Below are 14035 nucleotides of genomic sequence, written 5' to 3' on the forward strand. Positions count from 1 at the left end.
ACACTCTATTTTTATCACAAAATCTAAATTTACAATCATACAAAATCTAGATTAACAATGTTTATATCTATAAAAATTCGATTAATGTATATAACATTTTTCCTTGTCTTTTCATCTTCATCATGTTTCTTTGTATACTTGTATATGTGCGTCGCGTGATACGAATATCAGTAATAAAATAAGACAGAAATGCAAAAAATAAAAGAGTCTTGCGAGAAAAAAGCAGGTCAAGTTTGTTTGCACGTGATACTATTTGATTTTCGTTATTATTCGACAGTATACATGTCCAGAAAATGTAACTGTGATTAGCTCGCTAGACGAAGATCTTTTTTTATCCGAGTTGATGACCTGTGGTACCATTATCTACGACATTACACAGGAGCCAGGTCAAATCAAGGAGATATGCTGGGTCTTGAAAGGTTCATTAATACAAATACAATTTATATCGTTAACTCTAAGATCTCGTAGGGAGGAAAATAATCTTCTCAATAATTCGGTTTTTTTTATAATAAAGAAGTTTGTGAATTTTGTATCAATGTAATTTCCGTGCGCGTGGAATAAAATTTGCAATCTTTAATTTAGAGTTCCGTTTCTTGTAAATTGGGTTACAACACAGAGAACAAAAGACAGACACAGAGTTTGCAAATTGAATCTTTTAATTAATCAGACAAAGAGACAACGTAATTTCATTATCTTCTTCGACATCTACTATATATTAACAAAGAAAAGAAAAAAGGCGAAATATATTGATTATATTAGATTATATTATTTATATGAACATTTTTTATTAAAAAAATATGTATCGTAATAAAAAAGTAATATCTCGTATGATCTCGAAAATTAGAAAAAGCGATGTATATCCAAATTATCGCGCTTAATAATTCTTATTAGTAAGAGTTACAAGTGCCTTTAAATTTTCATTTTCTTGTGAGATATTTATATTTTAATTACACGATTACTGTACTGTTTAATTAAAAAAAAGTTGCCGCAATGTGCAGTTGTGGCCGTAATTAAAAAGTAAAAAGTTCGGAAACTTTAAATTTACGGTCACGTAAAGTTCTTATCGATATAACGAATAGTTTCTTCCGATTTCCAGAGATCATCCGCGAGCTGGAAAGTAAGGAGAAGAAATCGCCTAAAACTTTCAAACGAGATGAACCGATACGTCACATTATTTTGATTTCCACCATAATGACATGGGCTCTCACGAAACCGTTAGATCCGGCAGATCCGGATTTACCATTCACGGAAGCCGACTATCGAAAGCGGAAGCCCCATCCGAATTACAAGGAGCACATTCGCTGCGAGAGGGAGATAGTGACTGTAAAGAAGATTACTAATTTAAAGGATCAATTAAAAACCTTGGTCATTTGCTGCGGTATCACGTACGGTGAGGAGGAAGGTCCGCTTCATTATCTCTTCAAAATGGCTTGGCAAAACGCGCCTTTTTTACCGGTATTTAGCAAAGGACGAAACAAGATCCCTCTTTTACATGTTCGTGACTTGACTGCGTAAGTAATTAAAAAAATAGAATAGACATCTATCTTGTTCAATATATTGGTATTTGAATATTTAGTATTCACAGAGTTATAAAATATATCTTGGTATTGCTGCGATTGAAACTATATGTAAATACGGCGAAAATAATAGTAAAGTAGTTTTTTATCATTATTTTCATGATATACATCATGTTTTAAAATGTTCCATAATCTTCCCACCACCTCTCTCTCTCTCTCTCTCCCTGCAAAAGTTTAATATTATATCAAGATATGCATACCGATATTAATGCAGGTCACTTGGAGCGTGTTGGAATTCTAATTGTTCGGTTGACCAGAGATCCGCTTACCGTTACAGGTAATTCGATTTTCAGAATTGTGGTTTTGGTACTACAAAATTGGCCTCCAATGCGGTATATCGTAGCGGTGGAGCAAGAACTAATCTCTCAAAATGCGATTGTTAAGGTACTAATATAAATTCGTTTATACAAAGTTTATGACGTATATTTTTACACAAACAGTTTGTTGATTATTGACTAAACACATTGTACTAAATTTGATCTTATATATTTTTTAACCATTAATTTTTCCGCCAAAATAATAGAAAAATGTAAAAATAATTAAAGGAGATTAATAAGATGCTTGAGATAAAATATGCATTTGCAATGAGAAAAAGAACCAAGCAGAAGAATCATTTCATTATTTTTTCTTTATAAATATATGTTGACCTTAATTATTCGTAATAAATGTTGACTTTAGTAATCTTTTTTATATTCCGCTTTACTGGTGTACCAGTAACCAGTTTTTGAAACATTCTTCGTCCTACTTGCATAAACTGGTTTATGCAAGTAATGCGAAGAATCAAGTACTTAAAGTTGGTCTTAACAAGCACTTCAAAAGATCACAGATATTAATTCTTCCTCATAACGTATATATACATCCAGTTTCTGTAGTGCATAAAGATTTGTCTTGCGTGTTGCAAATCTGCTTTATAATAATTTAAAAAATTTTATGTGTAATATAATATATAAACATATTTTTAATAATATGTATCTCTCTTTCTTTTTACTGTGTTATTATTCTTTGTACGCAATACATTTTGACACATATTTATAAATAAAATATATTAAAAAAAAAAAAATATTGCAAAGTAGATTAAAAGAATTAAAAGATATAGATATTATGAAATGTAATCCTTTGATTAATATCTTTAAACAGAAAATTAGTCAGGGTCTAACTACCGGTAAGATAAAAAACATATCAAAGGAAGAGGCTCTTTTGTTACCAGAGGTTTCACAACAAGTATATGATCAAATGACCGTGGATTTAAACATCGATCCCGTGTACATCATTGACCGGATACGTTGGCACCTTGACATGCCATTTCAAAATGTCATAGACATAATTATAAAGGAATATAAAGCAGCGCGAAATCTACGCCCAGTGAAAATAATTGTTCTTGGTCCGCCGGCATCTGGGAAAACTCGGGTCGCTCGATATCTCGCGAAACATTATGAGATACATTATATTCATGTGAAAACATTGATTTCTGACACAATCCAGAAATTGGTAAGCATATATTTATTCGTAGAAAAATCATTATCTTAATACTTTAATTTGTATAACGTATAAGATAAAATTATAAGATCGACGATATCGAAGCTGCGAAATTAAGCATGAAAAGACAAGATGACCTGAAAGATATGGTAGAAGATGGCGATGAAGATAATAAAAGAAATCAAGAAGAAGAGGTAGAAGAACAAGAAGAAAAGGAGGTCATTGTAGCAAAGTTGCAAGAGCAGCTTGACGAGATCCGGACCAACATGGCAACGAATAATGGTCGTCTCGACGATGTCGTCTTGAATAAGTAATTAAATATTTATACGTCAAGTTTCTATATACACGCGTGAGAATTTCCCCATATTTTTCCGTAGCGATGTATGCTCAGGCAGAATATCATGAGCGTTCGTATTTGAGAAGCACTGTTCACATCGTTAGCTGCTTCATTTCCTGCATTGCGGTTGTGTTGTAATCACATCGACACCGAAACGTTATCTGATTTACCAGGCGCTCTTCTGGTAACAATTGCATAGTTAATGCTAAAAGCTCAGATAGGGCTTGCTTCCCTCGACACGCTAATTACATCAAAATCGAATACATTTATACGCTCATGGATTTGTGTTCAATTTTAATCGAAGTATACGGCAAAGTAACGTGTATATCTGTATTGAATCGACGTATATCTTCATATATGTTTTCAGCATTTTTTCATCTAAATAGCGAAACACATGCGAAGCATTTCCCATATGTCTCATAAAGATGTATATAAGTTCTATGAAGGAGTTTCATAATATATATGAAATTCCTATGTGTTATTTTCTTGCTAGATAAATTACGTGATATAACCTTACATCAAAAAGCTCCCCGATATAAAAAGCGCAACGATATAAAACAAATTTTATTATGTGCTATAAGCTATTTCATCACAAATTCTTTCAATCAAACGTAACTTTAAGAAAAATTTAAAAAATTTTATATCAGAAATAATAGTTTAGAATTACTTTCTTGAAAAATGCTAACTCTAATATTACAAATTTTAAAATATTATAAAAATTTTATATTCAAAATATTGCTCTCAACTTTCCGATATTTATTTTTATTTTTCAAATTTCTAAGCGTGATATCAAGAAGTATTGTATTCACTAAATATTAAAATATCAATTAATATCGAAGGTTGTTCCTGAATCGATTAAAGTCGAAGGACTGTTTAAACCAAGGATACGTAACGGATGGACACCCGAAGACTATCGAACAGGCGAGGCAGCTATTTCTTATCGACAAAGAGAATTTAGAGGAAGAGGAAGGGGAAGAGCAATTCGAAGACGAGAATATCGAGATCAGGAATACTAACGTAGCGATCTTGCCGGAATTGGTCGTAGTATTGGAAGCGAGTGACGAGTTTTTAAAGGAGCGAATCATGAATCTACCAGAGAAAGAAATACAGAACACGCATTATACGGAGGAACATATGCTGCGACGTTTGAGAGAATATAGGTATTAACATATTCGTGAACATGTAGTGAAAAAAAGATTCGAGAATATCCTCATCCTTTTTCTCGTGGCATTGCAGTTTATTCATACCGTAATAGTTTCAACAAACGAATCGATATTAAAGCCAGCATACATAAATGAGATTGAAAAAGCGCGCTGAAGATGGATTACATCCGCGATAAAAAGTGTAATTTTTTTTAAATAAAATATATCGCAACGAGATCGTAAAGAGATTAAGTGATAGTTAATTAATAAGTTATTTTACGCTATAGCTTAAACAAAACTTATTCAAATGGTTTTAAGTCGATTAAGGATTTGAAAGGATTTTAGGCTGAGAGAGCGCTTTTTATGTTGAGTCATACATATTGATAAGAGAGCTTACGATTAAACCTCTAGCTTCGTTAACTACATTTTAGATAAAATAATAATTATCATTGATGCGAGAGATCATCTTTTTACCTTTGTTGAGTAAACTAAAAAAAAAAAAAGAAAAAAAAAGAAAAAAAACAAGCAAAACTGTGCAAATATAATTTGCATAAATACGCTATCATTTCTTAAAATACAAAGATTTAAATTTATACGAAAGTTATGCAATGCATTGAATCACTCATGCTATTCTAGGGAGAGAAATACGGATGACAATACGCCATTACAATTATTCGACGAACTGGAAATCCACCCACTCGTCATCTCTGTAGAAGCTGACACTTGTCCGGATATGTTTCCCACGATTTATCAATGCTTGGAAAAGCTCGGAGAACCAAGGAATTACGGTATGCACGATAATTCATACTCTCCTACAATTTTATATATCGTCTCGACTTTTTCACGATATGCATGTCAATGTCTTTGATTTGTTTCCAATATTGTTGCGCATATCTTGCTACTATATGCTCATTTTATTTCTGTAATATCAGTCACTTTTAAATCGGCGAGAAAGGATAAATGTCATAAAGTAGATTTCTTTTACTGCCTGTAATGAAAGTTTCTAAAAAAGATTATTTTCTGATAAAAACATAAATTTTCTTTTAAGTATTTAAGTAATTTTTTTGTGTGGAATATCTCAATTTTTAATATGGTATTTCTTGTTAAGTAAAGCTCAATCTTTTTGCTATTAAATTATAATTTTGATTTGTTGCATATTTTTCTCTCTTTGATTATAATTATAATTATGTCTATCTAAAAAGAAGAATTTTCAATTATGTTTAATTAGCGTTAACCGATATCGAAAAAATTAATTCTTATACAGCTTTTATATCGTGATAAATAAAATTATAAGAATATAGTAAAATATTAAAATAAATTTGACATGGTTATATATTATAATGAAATTATGGAAAGAACTTTGAAAATTAAAAAAACTTTTAAAATTTATCATATTGTATGATATCGCTAAAAAATATCCGATAATAAGCTTCAAAACCATAATTCCTCAAAATATACTCATTTTTTTAACCAGGGCTAACAGCCGAGGAAATTGAAGCAGCACGAAAACGCGCCGAGGCGGAAACACGAGCCTCTGAAGTTGCAGAAAAATTACGGAAGGAACGAGAAATTTTGGAACGTAAAAAGCAGCGTGAAGAGAAAATGAAAGAATGGGTTCGTACATTCTCTTTTAATATTTAGAAATCAAATAAATTAATTAATTAATTAATTGACAATATTGCTTGGATTAATGTGTGTATGTGATATAAATTATATGATATAAATTAATGTACAATGTAGATTATTAAATTACCCATTGAGAGAATCAATCTAATAATTATTCAAATTGTTAAACTATCTTTTTCGTTGATTAACATAAATAATAAGAAAATTTAATATATGCCAACCATCGAGAATATAAAGTATATCCATTTCATAACTAGTTTTAATATAATTTATGGAATTCATAATTCACATATATTACTTTACTACATATATTAATTCACATATATTAATCTACATCCTCGTTTCTGTGATTTCATAGATTTGATTTGTAATATATAATACGTGTCCATCCTGCTTTAAATTGCTCGATGTATCCACAAGAGCAGATATCAAATTTCTGCTTAGTTGGATGTAATTCTAGCAACCGATCTTCTTTTAATGACGAACCAACCGTCAGTTTAATTTCGACGCCATATTTTTGATTCCAGCAAAATTTATGTCCGCATATCGATATTGCTTTCGTCAATATATCTCCGTTATAAATTTCCGTTATTGCGTTCCCGATGTGCATATATTATGTCGATTATATTCCCGTGCAAAGTTTCCAAATACGAAAATTACTTTTGGAAGCGAATTAGTAACTCGTAAGCGGATCTTAGGATTAAACGAACTAGATGAGCTGAAGTGTTCGTTTGTAATATTAATCTGTTTTTTGCGCGTGTCTGGCAAAGTTACGCGACTGACCGGGATTAGTCGCGTTCGAAATTTCACGGAACTTTTTTGCATACAGAATTCTAACTGCAGTAATTAGCAGCTCAAGCCACCGACAAATCCAAATACATATCGATTGGCCGCTCGTACGACTACTTGCTTTTCTACTTGGGGAGTTATAAACAACTCGGTTAGAATAACGTTAAACAAAATTAAACGAGTTGTATTAAAAATCAAAGATGAATTTCTAAAATGACAGTTATTTATATATATTTGTATATATAAATATATATAAATTTACGGATATATGTTTTTTAAACAATTTCAATTCTAAATGACTTCAATAACACGCCTTTAGTGGACCTCAAGTCATATATATATGCTAGCAAACTTTTTATTTGTGTTGGTTATCGCAAAATATTTATCTTGTGATATGAATTATTCGAATAAATCTATAATTCATTGTCAGATATCTCTTTTATCCTTGATATAGCTTTATGCGGAACGAAAATGTTACTTCTTAATATTATACCGTTGAAATTGATTAGTAGATTCGAATTCTGGTTATTAGCAATAACACAATATCGTAGATCGTACAATCAAAAAAATATTATCTTTTACAGACAAACTTGCTGGAAAAGTTAAAACAAGAGGAGGAGGAAAGACTGTGTATTTTGGCGGAGCCATTGCGACAATATCTCACAAAATATGTGTTTCCAACGTTGACAGAAGCTTTGATAGAAGTTGCGAAACTACGACCGGAGGATCCAATAGATTTCCTCGTTAGTATATCACAGTTTGTTACCTTTTACACATTTGTATTATTCTCACGAAAACACTCACTTATTATTCTCGGTTATTATACACATACAGTTCATATCGAAACAAAAATGATAGTAAAATATTCTTCCATCACAAATGTTATCAGTTACAATTTCACCGATAGTAATAGCTCGATATGAAATAACACGTGTATAAGACAAAAGCGGAAAAGTTCGCACAAAATGCGCTGCAACAAATGGATTATGGTCTCTGCGTTCCGATAATTCCGTCAGACTAAATGGGTTCAGTCCGTTGTACTAAAGCGGCCCAAAGGTAATTACGTCAAGTGACCGGCTTTTAATTCGATTAAATTCACAGTTCGTTTGGCACGCACGGACTATACGATATTTGATAATTAAGCCCCGCCAGAAGAGACGAAATTAATGCTTAGCAAATGTATGTAAGGCAAATTAAAAGAAGTGATAAGTTTTGTCCTCCGAACACAGACATATCGACCGGCTTTGTAAACTGAGACTGTGCTGTTTACTTCATAATGTGTGTTGTATCGAATTTCGTAATGACATTGGCATTGTCATGATCAATACCAATCAAAATTTATTTATTTTATTGATTACAAAGATTTATATTTGTACATATATAATTATTTGTGTGCAAGAATTTAAAATTATTGGATATGTTATTTTTCTCTATATATGAAATGGGCATCAGGAAACGTATTATATCTTAATTTAATTTTTGGAATATGAGCAAAATATCTGAGAAACATCTTACAATTATTATAATATATTTCATAAGTATTAAAATATTTGATTGACCATATAATCACAAGTAACTATAAAATAATGTTTTGTTTAAAACAAATAAGAAACGACGTTTTATATTTTTTAGCACTCTACTCAAAATTTGAAAAATTTTAAATAAATAATTAATGAATGTAAATGAAATTTTGAACAGCAATTCATATTTTATCATTTGCAATGTTTGGCTAGAATAACAACTTATTTTAATCGGAATAATATTTGTGTATAGTTCGCATTTAAAAACTTTATGCATGTGTGGACTTGCCTGCACGTGCCAAAAAATAACGACTTTCGTGCATAGATATGTAAAAACTGCAATTAACGCGAGTGAAAGCGTTAGATTCGAATGATAAATGGAATTCTGTCAAGACCTGTCCAACACGGACGTCCATTTCGAGGTATCGCCAAGTTGAGTAATTTCATTAGATTTTTGCCACACAGTTCGACAATCACCGCGAAAGGAGTACGTGCGAATGCGAGAACAACTTTCACACTTCGAATCCCGTTCTCGTGGAAATCGATAGGTTCCTACTGCTCATGATTAGACAGCCGTTCCACTCCGAAGTATCGAGCTACGAGAGGAATAGGAGCATGAAGCCGTTCTCTCTGTCGACCATATCGGACTATCTATAATTTCGAGCTTCGCCGATTTTGATCGGTCCGTTATTACGGAGAAACGCAAAGGGCAAAAGCAATTTTTTTCACTATTGGCTTCAGCAATCATTTTAATTCGTTCTATTATTCACGACCAACCTTTTCAGAGATTACTAGTGCATTTATCTATCGCTTAAAACATATACTATCATTCCGTGAGAATTTCATACTAACTAAACTTAGTCATTTATTTAAATATAATTTTTCATAGATGATATAATGTTATTTTTCCTAAATAGTTTTATAGTATATATACAACATAATGCCATAAATGGATAAATGAGACGTTGTAGAAAAAATAGAAAAAGTAAGAAAACGAAAATAAGAAGAGAAAAATAAGAAGGAGAAAAAAGAGAGCTAGAAAAGAGAGATACAACGTCGATAAAATAAATTCGCGTTACCTTCGATGTCTCCCAAGCGGTTCAATGAAATTGGTATTTCGTACTAGAATAACGTGTAAATGTGTATCTAACTTTCAATATTCAATATTTAAAAGACAATGAATTTAGATAAATATAGCCTTAAGATATAAATACAGTCTTGAGATATAAATAGTTCTAAGATTGTAGAGAGAATAAAAAAACAATGTGTAGATATTTTGCTCTCAAAGTTGCTGCTTTTTGAAAGACATTTACGGCTATGTTCGATCACCAATCTTACTCTTTTCAATAATAAATTGAATTTTTTTCTATTTATTCAATGATTCGACAATGAGCTTTCAATATTCAAATGTCATCTATCTTTTTACATAATCGTCGACTATAAATTTGTGATATGATGGAACTGCTCTACGTATTAAAAACTACTTGAGAATTCCAGTAATACCTCATTGTTAACGACACATTTTCCATCGAAAATTCAGAACGATGAACCGATCTGGATGAAAATGTTGGCTGTCTGATAAAAATTTCATCGTCGCGTCTGTTCGATCGATCAGTCATATAACAGTCATGGACATCAGTCTCGAAAAAAAATTATCTTCTATCTAGTATCAAAGTATATAACTTATTATATATATATCAATATATTTTCGTCAATAGACACACATTGTGTACTTAGTAAATCCAATTCATCAAACAAAGTTTTTTTGACGATCTGATTGTCTTTTTTCATATTCCTTAGACTTTAGACTTAGATTTGTCGTAAATTCTTTATACAGAGATTCACTTTTGCATTGAATTTACGCTCATATTTCGAATAAATAATATTTTCTGCAAATCTTATTTTCTATTGTATATTATCAGTGTGCATGCTGTGATAAAAGTGTTCTAGTATCTCTTGGACATAGATAATGTAATGATTTCTATGCAAGTTGCATGCAAACAAATCAGGGATTCCAACGTTGTTCGGGAAATATTGAGGTACAAGCGAGTACCAGATTGCGAGGTAATAGAATGCGATAACGTAACAATAAGCCTGTATCTTTAGACGCTGTTGCATAAAAGCCGGTCGCGTAAACCAAATCATAAAGGAAAATTAATAACGAGGTTGAATGCGCGATATGCTCGACGTCATGACTGTACTAAAATTATGAGTGCAACGTAATATCCACGTAATTGTCATAAATACGACATAAAATGAGTGATATAACAAATATTTTATGGAGTTTCAAAGATTGCATTACCATAGATACATCTCGACAATTTTAGCGACAAGTATATATATATATATATATATATATATATATATATATATATATATATATAGCGCGAATCGTTTAATATAATACTTTGTTCTAACTTTAGTTACTTATATTTCTGCTACTTACTTTTCTGTATAAAATAAGAAATCTTAATAAAAGAAAGAATAAGACTATTTTTACATTGTGTAAGGTTTCAGCTTTCCGCTCACGTAGCAAAGTTCGCCTTAAAATTCAAGTTTGAACTTGTAAGCATAACAAAGTAATAGTTGATACGTTCATTAAAAAGTTATTCCGCATTCTCGAGGTAGAAAAGAAAATTGGATAAAATACATGAAATAGCTAGTAGATGCTATCTGACAAAAATGTATGCCATAAAAAACAAATTTAATTTATTTGACATTTGATTATTCTTAATTAACATTCACTTTTTTAATAATGCTTTTCATTTTTTTGCGCGTTATTGAAATTTTTTAAAATAAATTTAAATTATTTCTATACATATAATATGTAATGTCATTAATAATATTTACCATATTAGCATTCACACTTTAAAATAGGTATTTATTGCAAAGGAAGCTATTGATTCTATCATATTGGCACCGCATAGATATTCATATATTCATATGTGTAAAATATATAGAGACGACGTTTACCATAATGTTAATTTATCGACAACGAATCTCATGTCAACACCGATGTTGATATATAATTTATGTATATAATAATAGTAGACTAAAACAATGCAAGAACATTATTAAATTTCTATCACTAGTGATTACTAATTACCAAATTTGACAACCAGATGATTGTGGAATATATTGAAAACAATTATTGCATTTAACTCTTTCATAATGCAGAATTCTAGAATAATATATAAATAAAATTATATGTATATACATATATAGTACAATAAGTTTTTTTTAATTCCTATAACTTTTAAATACCGTAAAACTACACTGTTGATCAAAACTCGCCATTTCTGCTATTGTTTATCGCACATTAAGTAGCATAACTATATATAGCTGTATTGATAATAGCTGCATTGTTTTGCCAATCATTGTTGCACCGTGCAGGTTGGCATAAATAACACAATGGCGTGTTTTTGCGTGAAATCTGAAAGATTGAAATTATTCAAAGATAATGCAATGTGCGTAGACCGTTCGATATTACATCGCAAAACATTCTATAAAAATAAGAGGAAAGTAGGATAAACGACATTAAAAGTGAAAGTGGGTTGTAATATCGGTTCTAGATGATACATGACCTGTTTCTAAATACATTATGAGATTCTACATTCTCGCGTATTCCTGCGTAAGAATGGAGAGCTGCAACAGCCGAAGAAAATTATGTATACATATCAGAATTTTAAAATATTCATTTATTTTAATTTTTCCTTACTTTTAATTATAATTAAACAACACTTGTATCTCCATATTTGAATGAATGTACTAAGCACATTATTCAATTTGTAAGAAAATACACCAAAATATTTTATTTATTCTTCTTCGATATCTAAATTTGCAGCGTAAGTAAGTATTATATTGTTGCACTGATGTATTTGCATTCTAGGCCGAGTATTTATTCAAAAAGAATCCCGAGGGAAAAATGTTTCAGCCGGATTATACGGAAACAATGAGTATGCTCTTGGATGTTATCGGACAGCAGCAAAACGATGTCCTTCCGGGAGAAGGATTGAAAGCTGAAGTAGAGCAATTTCTGAAGAGGCAAGATGAATTATCCACCGCGGATGAAACAGAAAAAAGCGAAGTGCAGGATGAAGTAGAAAACAGCGAAGTGCAGGATATGGGCGATGAGATAAAAACAATATCAATCTCTGAGCAAACTTCCGAGTACGAGGGGATTGATGATCTTGAAAATGACGAGTTGAATTTTGTTGAACGAATAATTGATGAATTTGAAGGAGAAATTTAATACATTCGTCGAATCAATCTTGATATAGGAACTTTTTATTAATTTCATGTAAGTTGAAAAATAAAACTATTTCATATGCTTATGATATTTCACAAATATTAACTTTATATTTACTTTAATAACATTTTTAAGATTACGAATATTTAAATAAGAGACACTCAATGTAAATTCTTCGATCTCAACTTCATGCACAATTACTTTGTTAACTGTGACGATTTTTTTATACAAACACTATTTTTTTAACCCAATAATGCTGATGCTCATCCAGACGTAAACTTTGTCTTTAGACACGTGCAATGTAAACTAAATATAACATGATGTATATAAACAATCTTATTATATACTTTTTAAATTAAATTACACTTTTTTTATACTCTTTTACAAGACATAATGCATAATTGATATAGTTCCTTGTTATTCATTGCACGGATATAATATTCGTTCTACTTTTAATTCTAATGTCCAATTTCGCATTTATAAGCACTAGGTTATTCTACTGTGCAACAAGCAAGCGTTTCAAGCTGAACGTTTGAAGTGACGCTTACAAGGGATTTATCTCTTGGCTCGAGATGGGATCTCACACATGCAAGCAATTGCATTATCAGCAGATAGGTACAATAGAAATTGTACCTATCTTCAATCCTTCTCTTGAATATTTTAGTATTGCTATAAGATAACTTTTATGGAAAATTAAATGCGTAGGAAAAATTTGATTAAAAGAAAATTTGTGTTTACAAAAGTCTATAATTTATACACGTGCGATTGCCCGAAAAAGCCTTTAGAGAGCAAAGTTTATAATTCTTGACTAACATTAAGTTTGTATATGCGGAAAGCATAACTTTAGCTAAAGGTAATATATATATATATATATATATATATATATATATATATATATATATGAATGTATATATATATGTGTATACATACATATATGTCTATATGTATCTGAGTGGAAAGCACAACTTTAGCTATTCTGAAAGTAGCTATAAATATAAAGAACGCAACGCAGAATATTAAATTGATCATTTTATAGAAATCAGACGACGCAATATACAACTGTTTTTATTACAGAAATTAAAGTTGCGATTTTTTAAAGCTGAATATATTCTGATAAAGAAATTCATGACTATTTTTTACGATATTGTTGAATTCATATTTTTATAAAATTTGCGTAATAACGTTAATATTATATAATAAATATTACAATGAGAAAGAGGAAAAATATTGCATTATATTTAAAAACTATAGTAAACAATCATATATATGATGCCTCGTAACTACCAGAAGTCATTTTCTGAGTGGTCTTACTAATTTTC

The 14035-nt window shown here is 30.6% G+C and overlaps 1 protein-coding gene across 5 annotated transcripts in view; it reads right to left on the reverse strand.

Moving 5' to 3' along the window:
- Positions 1-14035, reverse strand: part of LOC126850526 (synaptotagmin-10-like) — a 132361-nt gene that overhangs the window by 13606 nt on the left and 104720 nt on the right. Inside the window, exon 1 of one of the 5 annotated variants that reach the window (XM_050593685.1) lies at positions 7752-7936. The exons of 3 other annotated variants lie outside the window; for them this stretch is intronic. The gene's annotated coding sequence lies outside the window, so the exon portion shown is untranslated. Of the gene's footprint in view, positions 1-7713; positions 7937-14035 lie in introns of those variants that run through there. One more of the 5 variants, XM_050593677.1, reaches the window with a different exon arrangement.

The sequence above is a fragment of the Cataglyphis hispanica genome, chromosome 1, assembly GCF_021464435.1.
Source record: "Cataglyphis hispanica isolate Lineage 1 chromosome 1, ULB_Chis1_1.0, whole genome shotgun sequence".
Lineage (NCBI taxonomy): Eukaryota > Metazoa > Arthropoda > Insecta > Hymenoptera > Formicidae > Cataglyphis > Cataglyphis hispanica.